Source organism: Balaenoptera physalus (genome assembly GCF_965194825.1).
Source record: "Balaenoptera physalus genome assembly, chromosome: 11".
NCBI classification, from domain to species: domain Eukaryota; kingdom Metazoa; phylum Chordata; class Mammalia; order Artiodactyla; family Balaenopteridae; genus Balaenoptera; species Balaenoptera physalus.
Window position 1 is genome coordinate 11839199 of NC_138896.1, and position 14310 is coordinate 11853508.

Here is a 14310-nt window from a genome sequence, read left to right on the forward strand (position 1 = left end):
TCAGCCCTCCCCTCTACTCCGGGCTGAAGGCCCTCTGACAGTTGACAAGCCCAAGATGGGGCTCACCAGGAGGGTCTCCTCTCATTCCCCAGTACAGGCCCCTCTAGGCCTAAGGGCCGGCCGGGTAATGCTGAATAAATCCCTGCACGCAGGAACAAGCACAAGGACAAATCCCTTGACTTTGTGTCTGGATTCTAAACACCTACCCAGATTCTAACAGCGCAGCCAGATCAATCCATCAACAAGAGTAGCTAAGAGATGCCTGATTTATATGCACCCTTTGCAGTGTATCGCTGGGCACAGAGTGCCCTGTAAGCAGTTCTGCACAGGCTCCAGTCCTGGCCCGACGGAGAACAGAGGCCGTCACCCGCCTGGACCACAAATGTCCTCACTGAGAAAGAACGGAGAGCCACAGAGGGCCAGAAGTGTTAAATGAGCCACACATTCCCTTCTAGATACTACTTTTTAAAAACCAATTTGTTATAAAAAATGTCAAACATAGATCAAAATAGACATAATGGTCCCCTATGTACCTATCACCCAGCTGCAACAATTAATAACTTACAGCTAATTTTATTTCAGCTGTACCCCCAGCAAGTCCCCCACCAGGTTATGTTGGAACAAATCCCAGACTTTCTACCACTTCATCCATAAATATTTCAGTGTGTATCTCTAAAAGATAAGGACTCTTTTTTTTTTTTAAACAAAACACAAAACAATTACTACCTCTAAAAAAAAAAAACCCTTTTGACACCTGCTACAACATAGATGAACCTTGAGGACACTGTGCCGAGTGAAATAAGCCAGTCACAAAAGGACAAATTCTGTATAATTCCACTCACATCAGGTTCTTAGAGTAGTAGATTCATAGAGACAAAAGTGGAATGGTGGTAGCCAGGGGCTGAGGGGAGGCGGGAATGGGGTGCAGTTGCAATTCTGCAAGATGAAAAGAGTTCTGTGGCTGGATGGCGGTGAAGGTAGCACAACAATGTGAATGTACTCAACACCACTGAACTGGATAATGAACTGAAAAATGATTAAAATAGTAAAGTTTATATCGTTATATGTATTTTACCACAATGTTTTTTCAAATAGTGAATTAAAAATAAAGCCCTTCACATCATAAACTATCCATTAAGCGTTTAATTATCTCATAAATGTCATATGTTTGTTCAGTTTGTTTGCTTGGATCAGAATCCACGCAAGGTTCACAGACTGTGCTTGGTTGTCAGTTCTTATCCGTTGTCCCTCCAACTGTTTTTTTTCTTTTTTTCCCACTGCAATTTATGTATTGAAGAAACTTTTCCTAGAAAGTTTCCCACAATGCAGATTTTTCAGTTTGCATCCCTGTGATGTCCTCTGTTCCGTTTTCTTGGAAACTGGAAGTTGGATCAAGAGAGCAGATCAGAGAGTGTCATGGACATATATACACTACCAAATGTAAAATAGATAGCTAGTGGGAAGCAACCGCATAGCACAGGGAGATCAGCTTGGTGCTTTGTGACCAACTAGAGGGGTGGGATAGGGAGGGTGGGAGGGAGGGAGACGCAAGAGGGAAGAGATATGGGGATATATGTATATGTATAGCTGATTCACTTTGTTATAAAGCAGAAACTAACACACCATTGTAAAGCAATTATACTCCAATAAAGATGTTTAAAAAAAGAGAGAGCAGATCAGATTCAAATTTAATGTTTCAGGCAAGATCACTGCATAGATTCGACTATACTATCAAAATATGAGTGTGCAAAGATTAATCAACACACTGTCATAACCAATTTAGTATGAGCTCTCCACTGCCAATGGCCTTGGGATGGGGACAGAAGGAATGAGAGGAAACACCAAAAAGATGTTTTAACAGAATCCTTGCCATCAAGGAACCTGCAATCTTGTTAAGGAGGCAAAACTGATAGAAGTGAAACAATTAAATAATAGTTAAGACTGTGCTGTGACTGTAAAAGCCATCTCATTCCAAGGGTGAGACCATCTAAAAAAGGTTTTAGGTCAAAGTTCCTGAAATGGTCTTGAAGGACTGATAGATTTTGGAAAAAAGAAGGCATTCGGGGAAGTAAAACTATACAAAGAAAAGCACAGGGCCTTCCCTAGTGGCGCAGTGGTTAAGAATCCGCCTGCCAATGCAGGCGACACGGGTTTGAGCCCTGGTCCAGGAAGATCCCACATGCTGCGGAGGAACTAAGCCCATGCGCCGCAACTACTGAGCCTGCGCTCTAGAGCCCGCGAGCCACAACTACTGAATCCCGTGTGCCTAGAGCCCGTGCTCCGCCACAAGAGAAGCTGCCGCAACGAGAAGCCCGTGCACCGCAATAAAGAGTAGGCCCCGCTTGCCGCAGCGCAGAGAAAGCCCGCGCGCAGCAATGGAGACCCAATGCAGCCAAAAATAAATAAATAAAATAAATAAAATTTAAAAATAATAATACAAACTATTAAACAAAAAAGCAGGAAAGCACAGAGGTTGCCACTGGGGATGGGTACAGAGGATGATTCATGCAGGTTGGGAATGATAGCACAGAGACAGGCACACTCAGCAGATTATACGAATCGGAAGATGTCTAGAGACTAAGGCAAATCGGAGGTTACTTCTGTTTTGGGGTGCATACTTTGGCAAGATTCTAAAGGTCTGCAAGTGTCATGGGTGTTTTGAGAAGCTGATTTCCAGTATCTTTTAGTAGAAGAATTGAGGTTTTCCCTCATGGAAATCTTTTCCAACTGAGTTGACCCTTTCTAGAGATGAAACACATGAAAAAGAGTTCCATGAAAAATACAGTTAGAATTAGATAAGATGTTTAGGATTAGCCTTAAATACTCTGGAGGGGAGGGGAGAGGTGAGACGTAGAGGGCTATAGATGCAAAAAGAGTGACAAAGCGTTGACAGTTGTTGGAGCTGAGTCATGGGTACATAGGGCTCATAATGCTTTCCTCCCTACTTTTCTGTACGTTTGAATCTTCCCATAATAAAAAGTTATTTGTGAGCCTATTACTGTTGAGGTCAAGGGTCATTCCCACATCCCATCTTTCCCATGTTATAGAAAAAGATTCGGTGGACCAGAGGATGTGGCGCTTGTCTCTTCCATGACTAAGCTGTTTAACTGAGCCAATTACCTCACCTCTGTGGACCTCAATCCCCTTCTCTGTAAAATGAGAGGAAAGGGAACAAGAACTAACATTTATTAAATGCTTACTATGTGCAGGAATTGGGCAGTGCACTTGATGTGGATGATCTCAGTTTTGGGGAGGGTGGATGCAACGTTGTCCTTAGTCTCCAAAGTTTCTTTCTGGTTTTAGGGTTCCACAAATTATCCGTTTCATCTTCATTTAGTTTTTTTGATGAACCGATATGCCAGATACCTTGCTATAGGCTTCGGAGACATAGATTAAAGAGACAGCTCCTGTCTTCAAGGGTTTTATGATCTAAAAAGGCAGACTAGTAAGAAAGGTTATAATCCAATTGGTAAATGTTATAATAACTGCTGTTTACTGAACAATAACTACATGGGTAAGATGGTAAAGGTTTTACATTATTGATACCTTACATCCTTACAATATAAAAAAAGCATGACATGGTTTAATAATAAAAATAGGATCATGAGGGACTTCCCTGGTGGTCCAGTGGTTAAGAATCCGCCTTCCAGTGCAGGGAACTCGGGTTCAATCCCTGGGAACTAAGATCGGGGAACTAAGATCCCACATGCCACGGGGTAACTAAGCCCACGCGTCACAACTAATAGCCCACACACTGCAACTAAAGATCCTGCATGCTGCAGCTAAGACCCGACGCAGCCAAAAATAAATAAGTAAATAGTATCATGTGCTCTGGGGTCAAGTAGGAGGAACACCCATCCCAGATTGAGGGGGTCAGATATGTCTGTATTAAGTCTTTTTGAATTAATTTATTTTAATTGTGGTAAAACAAACACAACGTAAAATTTACCATTTTCAGTGTTTAGTTCAGCGGCATGACATACACTCACATTTTTCTGCCACCATCACCACCATCCATCTCCAGAACTTTTTCCATCTTCCCAAACTGAAACTCAGTACCCATTAACCAGTAACTCCCTATCCTCCCTCTCCCTAGCCTGAGGCAACCACCATTCTCCTTTCTGTCAGTATAATGTGACTACTCTAACCTCTTCATGTGAATGGCATCATATAGTATTAATATTTGCCCTTTTGTGACTGGCTAATTTCACTTAGCATAATGTCCTCAAGATTCATCTGTGTTGTAGTATACGTCAAAGTTTCCTTCCTTTTTAAGGCTGGATAACATTTCATTATACGTACAGCTGGCCCTCTGTATCCATGAATTCTGCATCTGAGGGTCCAACCAACTGTGGAGTGAAAAAAAATTCTTTTAATTTCCAGAAATTTCCAAAAAGCAGAACTTGAATTTGCTGTGCAACAGCAACTATTTATATAGCATGTACATTGTATTAGGTATTATAAGTAATCCAGAGATGATTTAAAGTATAAGGGAGGCTATACATAGGTCATATGCAAATACTATGCCACTTTATTTAAGAAACTAGAGCATCAGAGGATGTTGGTGTTGTATTGGTGGGGGTCAGGGGTGCTCCTGGAACCAGTCCCCAGTGGACCCTGAGGGACAATTGTATAGACCATATTTTGTTTTATCCATTCATCTGTCAATGGGCACTTGGGTTGCTTCCACCTTTGGCTATTGTGAATAATGCTATCATGAACATGGGTGGATAAATACTTCTTATGACCCTGCTTTCAATTCTTTGGGGTATATACTATGTTCAGTTTTGAAGAATGAGAAGGTATTAAGGTAAAAAAAAAAAGAACAGAAGCATTCCAAGAAGAGCCAGTGACTAGTGGAAAGGCACAGAGAACTATTGTTAAGTTCAACTGAAGAGTAGAGAGAGGAAGGGGATGGTGAGATACAGGGCCACAGCGAGAGACAGGCACTAGACTGTAAGGGCCTCGCATACCGTGGGGAACGGGCATTGGGGGCCACAAGCAGAACTGAGATCAAATCCCTCTTTTTGCTGCTATTCTTCAAGTGTCTACTTTAATGTAATTTTAAGCAAATATTCAAAAACAATGTTTTTACAGGAAAGACTTTGGGCCCTACTGGAAATGACCACTAGAAGATGTTTAGGCATGGTGGTGACCCCATTCTTCTGTTTCCCTGACAACAGGCCCCCTCACTCTACCGGTGTTCAATAAATAGTAATGGAGCGCTCAACAGACCAATTATTTATGGTCAATGGATTGATGTTATTTCATAAAATCTTTTGCTTAAAATAATATTCTCTAATGCACTGCTTTTATTTGACTGATTCTTTTCAGAATCAACTAAGCCAGAGCACAGATCCATTTATGAGATTCTGCATTCAACTCTCCATCTTGCTTTTCTCTGACACAGGACGAATCCCTTGAGCTATAATGAAAATGGTGCCAGGTAAGCTTGGGGCCCCACCCAGCTATGAATGATTTTATGACAATGCAACACATAATCTATTCATTTCTATGAAGAGCCTTAATCCCCTGTGAACCCAGTTACTCTCCAGAGAAATAGATGGCATGCTGCGTGTGTGTGTGTGTGTGTGTGTGTGTGGATCAGTTTAACACTCGGGTGACAGTTGGGTGTTTCTCACAATGCTGATAAACACTGACACCATGAATGGACAAGCTGCTCACAAGAGGATCCATGAGTCATGCCTGTGTGTTCTTCAGTGTGTTTAACTTCTCTGGTATTCATGTTGATGCTTTGGCTTATAGTGTGAAATAATAGTAAAAATGAAGAATCACCAGAATGATTTCTCAACAAAAGTCATTCATCTAATGAAGATTTGGTCGAGGAGGTGGGGGGTGGTGGTGGAGGGGGGGAGTGTCCCGTAAGGGGCGGGGCAGGGTCCCGTAAGGGGCGGAGCAGGCTGTGCGGCCGAGGTCACTTCAGTTGTTGCCTTGTAAGATGGTTCACAGACCCCACGGTGCTATCAAACCAGAGCTCTGGGCCAGAAATCCTGCAACATGGCTCAGTCAATGGAGGTGGGTTTTGAAGTGACCTTAGATGTCATAGAGCAGTACAAAAAGTCAGCAATATGGGGCTTCCCTGGTGGCACAGTGGTTAGGAGTCTGCCTGCCAATGCAGAGGACACGGGTTCGAGCCCTGGTCTGGGAAGATCCCACATGCCGCGGAGCAACAGGGCCCGTGAGCCACAACTGCTGAGTCTGCGCGTCTGGAGCCTGTGCTCCGCAACGGGAGAGGCCGCGACGGTGAGAGGCCCGCGCACCGCGATGAAGAGTGGCCCCCGCTCGCCGCAACTGGAGAAGGCCCTCGCACAGAAACGAAGACCCAACACAGCCAAAAATAAATATAAATAAATAAATACATTTATTTAAAAAAAAAAAAAAAGTCAACAATATGAACTGGGCTTTCACCAGGTGAGGGATGGAAGCCCCCAAATACATAGATGAAGGTGCAATCATAGCAAAGCAGAGTCTGGTCCTAATCCTTTTTTCTTCTTTCGGCCGCACCGCACAGCACGCGGGATCTTAGTTCACCAACCAGGGATCGAACCCACGCCCCCTGCAGTGGAAGTGCAGAGTCTTCCACTGGACCCCCAGGGAAGCCCCAGGTCCTAATCTTTTCACACTTGAAGTCTGATTTTCAACTCTGATTATTGTGATGCTTAAAAGCAACTCTGAGGCATGTAGGCAATAAGCATTACTTTTCATTATTTTCTTTTATTTAACGTGAATGTTCTGATAGGCACACTGTATTGCTTACAGTTTAAGTTCAACTTCATATAATAGAGCTCCAGTTCAACTAGTCCAAAATGGCTTAAACAAGATGGTAGTTTATTTCTCCCTTTGGGAATTCCCTGGTGGTCCAGTGGTTAGGACTCCATGCTTTCACTGCCAAGGGCCAAGGTTCCATCCCTGGTTGGGGAACTAAGGTCCCGCAAGCTGCACGATGCGGCCAAAAATAAAAGATGAATATTTCTCCCTTAGATATAAGCACAACTATAGACAGTTAGGAATGGTGGGGTGGCCCGAGTCACCACTACGCTACCCCTAGATGTTGTCCTGCCCACATAGCCGAAGAACGCTCACTAGCAAGTCCTTGTTACAGCCACAGGGCAGAGGAAGGTGGGATGAAGGGGTATATCACCTTCCTTTAAGAATGCATCCCAGAAGTGGCCAGAATTCCAATTGCCAAAATTCATCACAAGGCCACGAGAAGGTGCAAAGTTTGCTGGCAATGTCATACCATGAGTAACACTGGAGTTCTATGACAAAGAAGAAGGATAGAGCATCTGCTGGGGGACCCCCAGCAATCTCTGCCACATCTGTTTTCTTTTTTCTAAATTGAAAAAGAAAAACTGATTCACAAAGAGGGAAAACTCCGCCAAACTTACCTGGTCAACACCCACTCATCCGTCTTGTGTCAACTTAAAAGTCACTTCCTGTGAGAAGCCTACCTGGGGTTTTCCCCTTCCTTTCCTTCACCCCATGTGGCCCCCATCTAGAGGAGGTCTCCCTGTTACTCTCCGTCAACAGCACTCCTCTGAGCGTTTTAACTTGCCAGAGTTGAAATTAATGACTCACTGATACGACTACGTATGTCATGTCTGCCTCCTGAATGGCATTCTGAGCTCTGTGAGGACAGGGACTGAACCTGTCATGGTCACATGGCCCCTTGGTTAGCACTCAAAGCAAATTTCTCAAATCAATTCATAAATGAATGGGAAGGCAGGGGGGTGCGCTCAAAGTCACACAATGAGTGCAGAACCAAGACTGAAACTGGGGCTTTAAACTCGTTTGTTTTTCTTATCATACCACACAGCTTTTCCAGGTAACAAAATGAGGGCCAGAAGGACAAAGTCACTTACCTGAACTTGTGCAGGTAATTATTGGTAGGACAAGGCCTGGAATCCAGGATGCTTAAGGCTCAGCCCAGTTCTCTTGCCACCAAAATATAATAACGCTTTATTTCCAAACCTAAGGAGCTCCTATCTCAGAAAAAGTCAGGGGGTTCACCAAGAGTTTCCCAATCATGGGCAAAACAATTTACTTAAACTTATTTTGATTTTAAGAATAAATCAGAATATGGGACTTCCCTGGTGGCACAGTGGTTAAGAATCCACCTGCCAATGCAGGCGACAGGGGTTCGATCCCTGGTCCGGGAAGATCCCACATGACACGGAGAAGCTAAGCCCGCGAGCCACAACTACTGAGCCCGCATGCCACAACTACTGAAGCCCATGTGCCCAGAGCCCATGCTCCGCAACAAGAGAAGCCACCGCAATGAGAAGCCCGCGCACCGCAATGAAGAGTAGCCCCCGCTTGCCGCAACTAGAGAAAGCCCGCGCGCAGCAACGAAAACCAATGCAGCCAAAAAAAATTTTTTTAAAAAGAATAAGTCAGAATAATCATATGTAACATGTGAACCTTCATGGGATTCTAGATGATCAGGGGAAGAAAACACCGTATAAAAAGTATTTGGGGAACAATTGGAGAAATGTAAATATAGATTATATACTAGATGACAGCTATTAAGTAAATGTTAGTGTCCTTGGATGTGATAATACTATTGTGGTTGAGTAGAAGAATATCTCTTTTCTTAGAAGATGCAGACTGCAGTTATTGAATGGGGTTGAGGGAGAAGTGTTATGATGTGTACAGTACACAAGGAAGATCCTACCTTTGAGTTCAGCTTGGAAGATAGTGTTGGTCTATGTACACGGGAGCTGCTTATCTACTCCTCCTGGGGAAGAATGGGCATCTTGACCATCACATAAGTTACTATTGATTGATATTATTATTTTGATCAGCTGAGACTAAGACGTTTCCCCCCACAATCCTGATTGGATAAGACTTTGCATAATCCGTTAACTGACAAATGATAATACAGCTGCTTTTTATTTTTATTTATTTATTTATTTATTTTGGTTATGTTGGGTCTTCAGTGCTGTGTGTGGGCTTTCTCTAGTTGCTGCGAGCGGGGGCTACTCTTTGTTGCCATGCGCAGGCTTCTCATTGTGGTGGCTTCTCATGTTGCGGAGCATAGGCTCTAGGTGCGCGTGCTTCGGTAGTTGCAGCACGTGGGCTCAGTAGTTGTGGCTCACGGGCTCTAGAGCGCAGGCTCAGTAGTTGTGGCTCATGGGCTTAGTTGCTCTGCAGCATGTGGGATCTTTCCGGACCAGGGATCGAACCTGTGACCCCTGCATTGGTAGGCGGATTCTTAACCACTGCACCACCAGGGAAGTCCCACAGCTGCTTTTTAAGAATTCTCTTTGCACATCCTAGGTTGGCTCTATCAGGGAGTACGTTACAAGAACATACGTTACAAAATAGTCTGTTGGTTTTAAAACATAATGGACTTCACCAGAGAAGGCCATGTACTCTTGGCATCCAGTTTTACAGTGTTTCTGTTGTCTCTGAGAATCATTTATGTTTAACGCGTGCTGTTTTAAAGACTGGCAGGAATTCCTAAACAACTGAAGCGCTAATCTATGATTGTCCTCTAGAAACAGAAATCCAAATCACAATATTCTAAGAATATAAGGTAACTAATGTGCCTCCCAAGTGTTTTTGTTTCTCCTGCCTTCTCTCAAACTTCAATCACGAACTCTATTATTCCAAAGTTACAAAACTATAATTTTGAAATTAAAGCATTAGTAAAGGAAAAAAAAAACTTTAGATTCTACAAAGATGGTAAGAAGACTCAAAGAAGATCTACTAACTATAATAGTCATTTAACACTAGAATAGGCAACTAAGGAAAGTTCCGTAATCTCCATCCCTAGAGAGCACTAAAAATAGAATGGACCACCACAGCTTTGGATGATTTATGTTCTCAGATGTTCTAGGGCAAAGGTCTTGACCACAATTCTTGAAATACCTTCTTCCATTAATATTCTGTTAAAAAATTAAAGCAGACCACAAAAGTGAAGCCAAACTGTGTTCGTGGCATTTCTATGTATATAACTATCAGAGAATTAGCCAGATTCAAATATCAAAGTGGGTGACCCTAGGTGGTCTCCAACCCTGAGAGTGAGGTGGGGGAAGGGCAGGACTTTTACTGTTGATTAATTGGGGAATAAGCATGAGGCAAAATAGTCCCCACTGTCTACTTATCTAATGTGTTTTCATCAAACTCTTAAAGATGGGTCTAACATATTAACTTTTATTAAGGCTCCTTAATCAAGATGTGAGCATGAGGTACCTCGGATGTTCCCAGGGAAAGCAAGAGGATGCTCATAGAATTTATCTAAATAGAAATGTCCACTGCTGCTTGAGAAAAGCTTCCAGAATATGACCAATACCTATCAGACCCATCAATTTATGGCCACTCATGAAATACAAAACCATAAGGTTAGCAATATTTAAGGAGTCTTCATAATTAATATAAGGGAACATCCAGAAGAAAAAGTCATAAATCATTTTAGAATATTAAAAAGTGTAATACAGGAAGCTGATTAGTTTTTGTCCTCACTTCAGGAAGGGCCACTTCACAAATGAGGGTAGACATGAGGCACATTTGGAGCAAAAGCTAGGAGCAAAGGAGGAAATGGAAACTACCAAGTGCTATAGATTGAATGTTTGTCCCTCCTCAAATTCATATGTTGAAACCTATTTTCCCCACTGTGATGTTATTAGGAGGGTGGAGCCCTCATGAATGGGATTAGTGCCTTATAAAAGAGGCCTCTAACAGCCTCCCCTCCCTTCTGCCATGTTAGGACATGGCTGGAAGACCGTTGTCCATCTCTGAACCAGGAGACAGGCCCTCACCAGACACCAAATCTGCTGACTTTCCTCTCCTCCATTTTCACCCAAGCCACCTGGATTAGTTTCCTAGGACTGCCATAACAAACTACCACAAACTGGGTGGCGTAAAACCACAGAAATGTATTCTCCCAGAGTTCTGCAGCCTAGAAATTTGAGATTGCGGTGTCAGCAGGACCATGCTCGCTCTCCTAACTTCTGGAAACTGCCAGCAATCCTTGGTGTTCCTTGAAGCCATGGGCAGAATGTTTGTGTCCCCCTCAAAATCTATATATGATGAAATCCTAACCCCTGAAGGCAATGATATTAAAGGTAGGGACTTAGGCAGGTGCCTCCATCCTGAGGGTGGAACTCTCATGAATGGAATTATTGTCTTATAAAAGAGACTCCAGAGAGATCCAAGCCCCTTCCACCACGTGAGGATATAACAAGTCTGAGACCCAGAAAAAGTCTTCACTCAACCATGCTGGCTCCCTGATCTTAGACTTCCAGCCTCCAGAAATGTGAGAAATAAATTTCTGTTGTCTATAGCTACCCAGTCTATGGTATTTTGTTACAGCAGCACAAATGGACTAAGACACCATGTTTGCAGCTGCATCACTCCAATATCTGCCTCCAGTCACATGACCATCTTCCTTCCGTGTGTCTGTGTCTTCACATAGTGTTCTCCTCCCTGTGGGTCTGTCTCTGTGTCTCTCCTCTTCTTTTTTTTATTTTTTATTTTTTATTTTATGTAAATCTTTGTTTATTTATTTATTTATTTAATTTTGGCTGTGTTGGGTCTTCATTTCTGTGCGAGGGCTTTCTCCAGTTGCGGAGAGCGGGGGCCACTCTTCATCGCGGTGCGCGGGCCTCTCACTGTCGCGGCCCCGTTGCGGAGCACAGGCTCCAGACGCGCAGGCTCAGTAGTTGTGGCTCACGGGCTTAGTTGCTCTGTGGCATGTGGGATCTTCCCAGACCAGGGCTCGAACCCGTGTCCCCTGCATTGGCAGGCAGACTCTCAACCACTGCGCCACCAGGGAAGCCCCTCTCCTCTTCTTATATAGACACCAGACATACTGGAATTAGGGCCCACCCTAATCCACTCTGACTACATCTTAATTACATCTACAAAGACCCTATTTCCAAATAAGGTCATATTCACAGGCACCAGGGATTAGGACTTCAACATGTCTTTTTTGGGGAGGGTGGGGAGACACAGTGCAACCTACAACAACACTAAAGAGTCAGTCGTTCCATTGGTTAGTACCATATTTGTTTATTTATTTGGCTGCATTGGGTCTTTGTTGCTGTGTGCAGGCTTTCTCTAGTTGTGGCGAGTGGGGGCTACTCTTTACTCTTTGTTGTGGTGTGCGGGCTTCTCACTGGGGTGGCTTCTCTTAGTTTAGAGCACGGGCTCTAGGCGCGTGGGCTTCAGTAGTTGCAGCATGCGGGCTCAGTAGTTGTGGCTTGCGGGCTCTAGAGCGTAAGCTCAGTAGTTGTGGCACACGGGCTTAGTTGCTCCGCGACATGTGGGATCTTCCCACACCATGGCTCGAACCTGTGTCCCCTGCACTGGTAGGCAGATTCTTAACCACTGCACCACCAGGGAAGTCCTAGTACCATATTTATTGAGCATCTACATAACTGGGTTAAACAAAAAAATCTAGGCCAAAGATGATTTTTTGCCCTCAAGGATTTGGAAAAGAGCAGTTATTATTAAAACAACTTGAAAGACCATTAAATGCTAAAAAAGATTACGTCAGTGCTGTTTGTAAGGTTAAAAAATGGAAAAAACCTAATTATCCAATTAAAAGGTTGTGTAAAAGTAGGATGACCAACTCAATCCTGGTTTGCCCTGGACTCCCCAAATAAAGTTCTGTGTCCCGAGAACCCTCTCCAGACCAAGGCAAATGGAGGCGGTTTGTCCCCCTATAGCAATATAGTAAAATACTATGCAATTTTCATTTAAAAAAAAATGCTAGTAAGGATTTTTAAATGATGTTAGAAATGTTTTTAATGTAATGTCAAGCCACGGGAAAGAAAGCAGAATTCAAAATGCTCTAAAGCAGTAAAATCATAAGCATGTAAATTATTTTAAAATTTTCTATTAAAAAAAAAAACAACCGGTACAAAATATGCCAAAAGGTTAACTGTAGTTGCCTCGTATAGGGGGATTGTGAGAGGTTTTCTTTTGTGCTTCTTTACACTATAGTGTACTTTTCAAATTTTCTATTGATGAATATGTATTGCTGAATCAGGAAAAAATTAAGGGAAAACTAAGTAATAAATTTCTGGATGGAAATTAACCTCCTAAATTCCTACTACTTTTACTCTCATAGAATAATTTAAAACAGCTCTTAGTAAGTATTTACTTCGTGCTGAACACTGCTACTCATTTAATCATTATTCTTTAGAATAAAACTACAGTGTAGGTTCTGCTGTTATCACCACCTCTCAGATGAAGACACTGGGGCTTAGAGAGGCAAAATAATTTACTAGCTGGAAATTGAAAGACTGAATCCCCTAATCTGGACCACTGCTCTCTCCTCCAAGAGAACTTACTATGTGACCAATATCTGTAGCAGAATGTTTAGGACACCCCACTATTCCCCCGAAGTGTTCATGTGATGAGTTTCCCTTGAGCTGCTGAAATACAAAACTGAAAAACAAATTTGAGATGAAGTGGTATAAGTACACAGAAAATGAAGAGGAGAAGGGACAATTATTAACAGAAAAAGCAAATTTTGTGCAGGGAATGAAAATTTATCACATTATACCATATGGCTAAGTTATGATTAATATTTATATGGTAATAATACTGTACATACTTAGTATTGATCCATACTAAACTGTATTGGGAGAATGGGGGCAAGAAGTGTGTGTGAATCCTTGACTGGGCTGTGAGAGAGTTATGGCCTCACCCACTACTGGGAAATCAACTGATAATTCCTAAAACTGAAAACTCAAAAACTAAACATACAACTTATTAAAAATTATGAAGATGAATACTGAAATAATTGACTAAAAGTGTTGGAAGTATCTGGGGAGCAGGAGATAGGTAGGGTTGATCAGGGGTTGCTGTTTTTAGTAGCAAGCCTTGTAGAACTATTTCACTCTTAAAATTATGTGCATGGATAATTTTAATAAAAATAGAAGCAGAAGAAAAATTAAAATAATAACAATAAACATTCATGTGTATATCTTTGCACTTGTGAAAAATAATTTACAAAAACTGAGATTGGGGGGTCGATGAAAATGCATATTTTAAATTTTGGTGCATATTACACAACTGGGACCCAGAAAGGTTAGATAAATTTCAACTACAATCAATAAATACATGATAGCATTCATTTCTCTACTTTTTTGTTGGCTGCGCTGGGTCTTCGTTGCTGCGCGCACGCTTTCTCTAGTTGTGGCGAGCAGGGGCTACTCTTCATTGCAGTGCGCAGGCTTCTCTTGTTGCAAAGCACGGGCTCTAGGCACACAGGCTTCAGTAGTTGCAGCATGTGGGCTCAGTAGTTGCAGCACGCAGGTCCCAGAGTGTGCGAGC